The 8,193-nt window shown below is 32.8% G+C and overlaps 1 long non-coding RNA gene across 1 annotated transcript; it reads right to left on the reverse strand.

Moving 5' to 3' along the window:
- On the reverse strand, positions 3,259–6,943 carry LOC107648595. Its single transcript, XR_001621987.2, has 4 exons — positions 6,392–6,943; positions 6,188–6,281; positions 5,912–6,047; positions 3,259–3,494 (listed from the first exon to the last, which is right to left on the reverse strand). It is a non-coding gene; the product is annotated as an uncharacterized LOC107648595 (long non-coding RNA).

The following is an 8,193-nucleotide window of genomic DNA, read 5'->3' on the forward strand; positions in this document are numbered from 1 at the left end:
TTTGGGTAGAAGGCTGGCGTTGAACGCCAGTTTATGTCATCAATTCGTGGCCAAAGTATGGACTATTATACATTGCTGGAAAGCCCTGGATGTCTACTTTCCAACACAATTGGAAGAGTGCCATTTCGAGTTCTGTAGCTCCAGAAAATCCACTTTGAGTGCAGGGAGGTCAGAATCCAACAGCATCAGCAGTCCTTTTTCAACCTCTGAATCTGATTTTTGCTCAAGTCCCTCAATTTCAGCCAGAAAATACCTGAAATCACAGAAAAACACACAAACTCATAGTAAAGTCCAGAAATGTGAATTTAACATAAAAACTAATGAAAACATCCCTAAAAGTAACTAGATCCTACTAAAAACATACTAAAAACAATGTCAAAAGCGTATAAATTATCCGCTCATCAGAATACAACTATATGCTAAGATATTTCTATCTACTTGGTTAAAAGTAAACAAGTTCTCCAAGACAAATATAAATCAGATTTCACTAACTCAAATCATACAATAAAAGACAAGTAAACTTGTAAGAAGATAGCTCATGAAAGCAGGGAGCATAGAATCAAGCATTGAACCCTCACTGGTAGTGTATATGCACTCTAATCGCTCAAGTGTCTAGGGTTGATCACTCTACTCTTCTTTAGTCATGCTTTCTAAAACTTTGTTCTTCATCTAACCAATCAACAAATATCTAGTATACCAATGCAAACATCATGAGGTCTTTTCAAGGTTGTAATGGGGTTAAGGTAAGGGTGAGGATATATGTATGGCCAAGTGAGCTATAATATGAATCTTTGACTAACCCAAGTTCTCATCTAACATACACACACACATTCTATATAACTCTAAATTCATGCCTAACTACCTAAAATTCCCACTTTTGCATCACATACTCATGTACCAAAATTTTTTTCTTTAATTTCACCACATGTGCATTGATCTTTTATTAAACTTAGCACTGGGGTAATTTTGTCCCCTTATTATATATATATATATATATATATATATATATATTTCTCTTTTTCTTTTTCTTTTTCTCTCTCTTTTTTTTGATTAAAAATATAAAAGTAGACATAACATATCAATGCACATGGATTTTCCCATTTTTTCTGGTCTCATATGAGTATGCACCCAGATTCCCAATATTTAAATAAAGTAGAAACATAACACATTTTCTATTAACCCATATTCCCACAGTTTCCCCACACTTAGTTGACACACAATCTCTATCTTAAGTTAACCAAAGATTCAATGGGATAATTAATTATTTTTCTGCTTAAGGCTAATGATGTGGTACAATACAGAACAAATGGGGATTAAAAGGCTCAAAGTGGCTAACAAAGGTGATTGAAAGGGTAGGCTATTTGGGATAAGTGAGCTAATAACAATTGATGGCCTTAGTCATATGCAAGCATTTAAATACACTAAACAATGGACATATAGAATGGAACAAAGCAAAGATTGCAATCATAGGGAAGAGAACACACAAGAATAAAAATTTATGGCTAAATAATGTAACCATGTAATTAAACTCAAATTCTCACAGGTTGTGTATTCATAGTTATAATTCATGTTCCAATTTATAGTCTTCAAACAATTTTAACACAAATTTTTCAATTTAAATTAGTGGAATGCTATAAAAAGGATCTTGAAAAAGAAAATATTACTTCAACCAAGTAGTAGCTAAATGCACACAATCAAACAAACATGCAATTAAACATGCAAATGCAACAATGAACTAACAAATAAAGTAAAATATTGGTGTTGAGAAGAAAATAACTAACTCATGGAGATCGGTATCGACCTCCCCACACTTAAAGATTGCACTGTCCTCGGTGCATGCAAAGAAGTGCAAGTGGACGGGCTGCTCCAACTGACGGTGTTGTTGTTTCATCATCTAGGATGAACCTCTTCACCCGCTCTGTTGGTGGCTGATACTTGTAGATGGAGGTGCCTTAGCCGGAGGTCTCTTGGTTCCTCTCCTTGCTGGGTCTTGTCAGTGGTTTTCTCTTTTCCTTTCTTGGTACCCATGTCTAAAGAAGAAAGAAAAGGAAGAATATTAAACATAGATAACTAAAGAACCGGAAGGACGAAATTCTAAAAGAAAAAGTAATAACTTAAATACATGGTAGCTACAACATGTATGTAAGATATCAATTAAGAGTAAAAAGGCAATTCATAATAATGAAATGCAGGAGTGTTTATGGCATGCAAAAACAGGCATGAGAAGCATAGCTCAAGCATCAAGTAATAAATGTGCCACATTAGAGAGCACTTGTAATGACGACAATTGTGAATGATAATCCCAAATACATGTGGAACACAAGTGTTGTGAAAAAGAGGCATGCAAGTGAAAGAGCAAAATAAATAGGATTCAAAATGCCATAAGAGCTTTTTCACAAACACGTGGTGTGCAAGTTAAAAATAGGAATGAAAATAATATAATTCAAATACAAGAATATGGCCGATTAGCTACCACAAAAAGAGTCGTAAAATCGTCGCTAATCCGACGCAAAATATAATTTGTGACGGATTAGCTACCGCCTAGCTACTAATGCTTTCCTCGCTGATTACAAGTCGCAAATCAGTGAGGCAAACACAACAGTCGCTAATTCATCGGAAAGTTTTTTTGCTACCGAATAGATAGTCGCAAATCCATCACTAAAGTAAAAGCTAATTCCATAGAAGAAATAGACTAAATGGTAGTCGCTAATTAGCGACAAACTCTACTGCAGCAGACTCATTGCTAAATGCAAGCTAACTTCGTAGACAAAATGGAATGATTAGTTGACGCTAATTCGAGAGGAATTTTTCCGAACCTAACTCGTCGCAAGTTGTCCGCTAATATGATCGCAAATCTGTCACATTTTGTAGCAAATTTATAGCTAATCTTTAAAAATTCTTAATCAAATTTGTAAGAATTTTGTCGCTAAATCAAAGCTATTCGAAATGAGAAAGTAAAGTTATGAAATAGTCGCTAATTTGCTAGGAAATAATCTGTAGTCAATTAGTTGTAATACTATCGCAAAATGTCATCGCAAATTCCTTTTAAACTAGTAACAAATTGATAAGTATCTCGCACTACCAAAAAAACTGGGTTTTGCTATGCTTTTAAAGCATTCCAAATATGCAAAAAGTATAGCAATATCTTTTCACCACGCTTTTTTAGAAACGTGCCAATTGAGTTAGTGTTAGCTACACTTCGAAAGCGTGCCAATAGGAGACATAGCCACGCTTTTGAAGGGAGAAAAAAAGAAAGTATAAAAAGAATTGATTTTTTTATTGATTTACATAAATTCTTTACATGCTATAATTATAATTAAAAAAATTACAATTCTATAATAAAACTAATAATTTAATTTACATACTGCAAATGTAATGCCAATAAGCCATAACAACCTCTTTGTTTCCAGCTGAAATATGGAGAAAAATACTTGACCCATTTTTGGAGAATTTACCGAGAAACCATCAATTGAGTGTTGATTACCTCATCAGTTCTGCAGATTACGGAAAAGTAACATGAATCAATAGAAAAATGGAAAATTTTGTGTCCATACATGAGGTCATAGAACTATAAGCCAAACTAACCCATGATGAAAAATTCCATAAATGGATTTATAGAAGATGATCACCAAAGAAGTAGCAAGAAATTCAACAAAAAATAAAAGAAAAGAATTTTTATAATTATAAAGAATCCAACAGCAGTCAAAATCAAAGGCACTGCACTACACTACACAACATCATGTGATTCTTGTTTGCATGCAAAAAAAATTAATCAAGATAAACGACAGAATCAAATAGAAGAAAGCAAGATGAGAAATTAAAGTAGAAACTTTACCAAGAAACACAAACAGGATTCATTTTCAGCTCCTCTCAACAGAAGAGAACAGGGTGAGTCGAAAATAGCATGAGCCAGCAAATAGCTGAATAATTGATAAGAGACGTTGAAAAAAGAGAGTACAATAATTGACTATTTAACACTGACCAAAAATCAAACAATTGATTCCCATTAAAAGAGATTGCATCAGAAAACAGGTTCAATAACATCACTCTACAGTAGTAATTTGTGCAAGTTCAACCAACTAAATCAGTAGAGGATGTTAACCTTCTTTCCACGCCCTTGCCAACAACCTCATAAACCAAATAATCTTTTCTCAAAAGAATCAGCAAAATTATCGTCTTTAAACAAGTCTTAAATATTCGTTTTAATTACAACCTTATACTTTTATAAAAATTCGAACATAACCTCCTCTAAAAATATAACTTAGCCACCCATACGGGTTTCCTCTTTCTCAACATTTCACCAACCTTTTATCAGCAAGTACCACAACAATATATTCTCAAAATACTTGATAATAGTGTAAAATCAATTTTTAAACCCTATACCCAGGGTAGTTACCAAAACAACATTGGCAGCCTAATTTCAATTTTGTTTTTAAAATATCAAATGAATTCGGAATTACACAAACTTTATATCCATACGACCGTCTCGGATTAAGCTTTCTATTAAATGAAAAATCATAATTTTTGCTTGCTCTAACTTTGGGAATAGAAGCAAAACCGTGACTGCTCTGCAGTGTCTTAAAATCAGAAAACAGCAGCATGTGATATTCAAAATTCAATATAAAATCCAAGTTAAATCCAACTACCTTAAAAATTAATGTGGTTCGACTTCACTCATCCAGGTTTCTTTTCCAATTGGTTCCAGATCAATATCCTTTTTAATGGAAGAGTTATATAACTTAGAAGTTGAGTAATTTTCTGCAGAATTCTGTTTTAAAAGTTAATGAACATATCCTCTTCCAAATCCCATAACTTACTCATTAAAACATTGACAGCCCTGAAATTTAAATCATATATGCTAAACATACTTAAATTTCACCTCCAATTGGTTCCATCTCAATATCTATCTAGAATCCAAAGTTATAAACTCTCAAATTTACTGATTTAAGGAAACAGAATCTGGCTTTTACTGCATAATGCATCATCTTTCAAAAATTCATATCTTTAAAACTACAAGTCCAACCATTCTGAAATTTTACGGAATTAAAATAATAGGACTAAAGTTTCATTTAAAATTAGTTCCATTTCAAAATTTAATTCGAAACACTCACAGCAGAGCCAACAAGTTACTGCTGTTCTAAAAATTCTGCAGTAAAAATCAGATTCCACAACCATAACTCAAAAATTCACCATAAATCATATACTTAACAAAAATGTCTTAAATTCCCCAGTCCAGCTCCTTATATACTCAAGCTTAATCCAGACTTAGTCTCACGCAATTTCGATCATCACGGAATTAGTTATAGCTTTTCAAAGTTACCGATTTCATTTAAAGATAATGCAGGAAATCAGATTTTTCAGTTTAATTTTGAAAATCACAACTAATTCTCCAGTTGATTCAAACTTCTCAAAATTAAATTCCAACAATGAATTTCATCCTAGTTTACTTAGCTTTTACTCTCTTATCATTTCGATTACTGTTGAATATCCGATTTACTTCCAAAGTTTCCATTTAATTTCAAAACTCAGATTCTCAACAATCAATTCAACATTTCAAGATTCATTCCTCCAAATATTCTCTAAACCCAACTCCAATCAATCACAAACTAAGTCCATTACAATAATCATATAACCAGTTTAATAACAAAAATTTCAATTTAATCCATCAAAATACAGAATTCACAACAATCCCTCATCAAACAATTCATAAACCACACATGATCAATTTCACAAAATCAACGAATTCAATCAAAGTTCCAACCAAAATCTCAATCATTCCAATCACAATCTCAGCCACAATTCAACATTCATATAATCAATCAATCACTCACAACTATTATACCTATTTGCAATTATCCAATAAACTTTGTCGGCATTCTTAAATTAAAACCGTTTAAATTAAACCCCCTACCTCGATTAGCCGAAATTCGATAATTAAGCGCAGCAAACCCCTCTTTTGTTTTAGTTTGTAGCAGCAACAGACTTGAACCAAACTAGCAGCAGCAGCAGCAACTCTAACAGTTCTTTATTATCATCAACACTATCTCCTATGATAGTTCCATAAGCAAACAGAGAAGGCAGAGCAGGAGTGTTAAACAGAGACATGGGTTTTCCTTACCAGAACAGAAAAAGACTAAGGAACAAAATGGAAGTAGCGCAAATTCAAGAATGGAAATAGTAGAGTTACCGGTAAATTTGTCTTGGTTTCGGCAACAACGGCGACAGCTAAAGAACACAACTCCTCTCCCTTCTCACATTCTGTTCGACGGTGTTCTCACTCCCTTCGACGGAGGCAGAAGCGGCAAGCAAGAATAACAATAATCAAAATAGGTCGTGAATGGTACAGAATTCAGAGACAATGACAAAGAAGGCTGTGGTGACCGAGCAATACCAGGGCAGTAGCTGAAATAGTTTGCAGCAGCAATGCCGACGATGCTTCTCTGACGACAGACTCTCAACAGTGGCTCTATCAACGAAAACAGGGCGCAACAGCAACGGTGTGACCCCAATCGATGGCAGCGGCGGCGGCGGAGCAGGACGGTGCGAGAACGGACCTCGTCCTTCTCCTTCCAGGTTCGTTCTTCTGACAGCAGCGACGGTTAGGATTCGGCGGCAGTGACTCCCTCAATGGCGACGGCGGCGGTCTAGGCGGAATCGGCGGTGATGACGGGAGCAGCCTTCCTCCCCTTCCTCGACTCTCGAGCTCTCCGTCTCCCTCTCTCAATCTCTCTTCTCCTTCCTCACGTCCGACTCTCTCTCAGTCACTCCTCCACCTTCACCTGAGGGCGACGGCGACGGCGACGACGGTCTTCCCGGCGCCTTCCCTTCCATCCCGTCCCTCTCTTCTCCTTCCTCTTCTTCCCATTTCCCCCTCTCTGTTTCCCTGTTTCTTTTCTTCCCCTTCTGCGTATGTTTTGCTTGTTTTGATTTAGGGATTAATGGAATTAGGGTTTTATTTGAAAACTTTAAGGTTAGGGTAAAATATGTACCAGTAATATAATAATTTTATAAGATATTTGAGATAAAATAACAATTCAAAAATTAAATATAATATTATAAAGATTACTTTTAAAATACGTAAGATTTTATTTATTAATATATCAATGAACTCAAATGATTATCTTTAATTTAAATCATAAAGTAAATATACTAATCAAATTTTATAAAATACAGTTTACAGTTTAAAATATCAATTATTCAAATTATATGCTATAATCTTTCATAATCTTTTTATTATCAAAATTTTAATTTCAATTTGTATAAAATAACTAATTATAATAAAAATTGTACATACACATTAATTAACTTAAACTCAAAGTATTTATAAAAATTAATTTAATCATTCCTAATAAATTAATCTCTAAAAGTTCAAACTAATAAAATAAACCATAATTCATTCATAATAGAAATTACTTAAATTAAATATATAACACTTCCATTACTAAATTTTATTTCCAAAGCATATGAGATAACCAATTATAAAAATTACATAAGAATATTAATTAACTTAAACTTCAAATATGAATAAAACTAATTTAATTACTCTTAATTAATTAATTCATAAAATAAGATATCAAATTAGTAAAATAAATCGTAACTTTTTCAGGATAAAAGTTACTTAAATTAAATTGTACAATTCTTTATTATTTTTCAATTACTAAAATTATACAAAATATTCCAATATAATAAAATTACTTAAGAATATTAATTGATTCAAAATAAAATTATCTCCGAGTCTATTTAATTATTTCTAATAAAATAATTTCTAAAATTATAAAGTTTAAACTTAATAAGATAAAATCACAATTTATTTATATTTAGATTTTCAAAAATGCGGGATGTTACACCCAACAATATCAAACAAGTCACGAAGCACCAAAATAATGCAAGAAATTCTCAACAATTGAGTAAGCGAATTCAACACCATTATTAAAATAAGAAACTCGAAAAAAATAAAGTAAAAACAGGCTATAAAAACAAAATAAAAATGCAAAGAATAAAAGTATACGAATGCGATAAACAAAAAAAAATAGAACATGAGAAAAAAACTCTTTTTTTATTTTTTTTACCGGCACGGACGCTAATGCGTGAGCATTTTTCCTATCTTTTCCTAGTGAATTTGCATTTAAATTGTTGAGTTTAATCAAGAATTAATTATCTTTTAGCTACTATGGATGCTACTTTGAGTTATGT

Source organism: Arachis ipaensis, chromosome B06, assembly GCF_000816755.2.
Source record: "Arachis ipaensis cultivar K30076 chromosome B06, Araip1.1, whole genome shotgun sequence".
Classification (NCBI taxonomy): domain Eukaryota; kingdom Viridiplantae; phylum Streptophyta; class Magnoliopsida; order Fabales; family Fabaceae; genus Arachis; species Arachis ipaensis.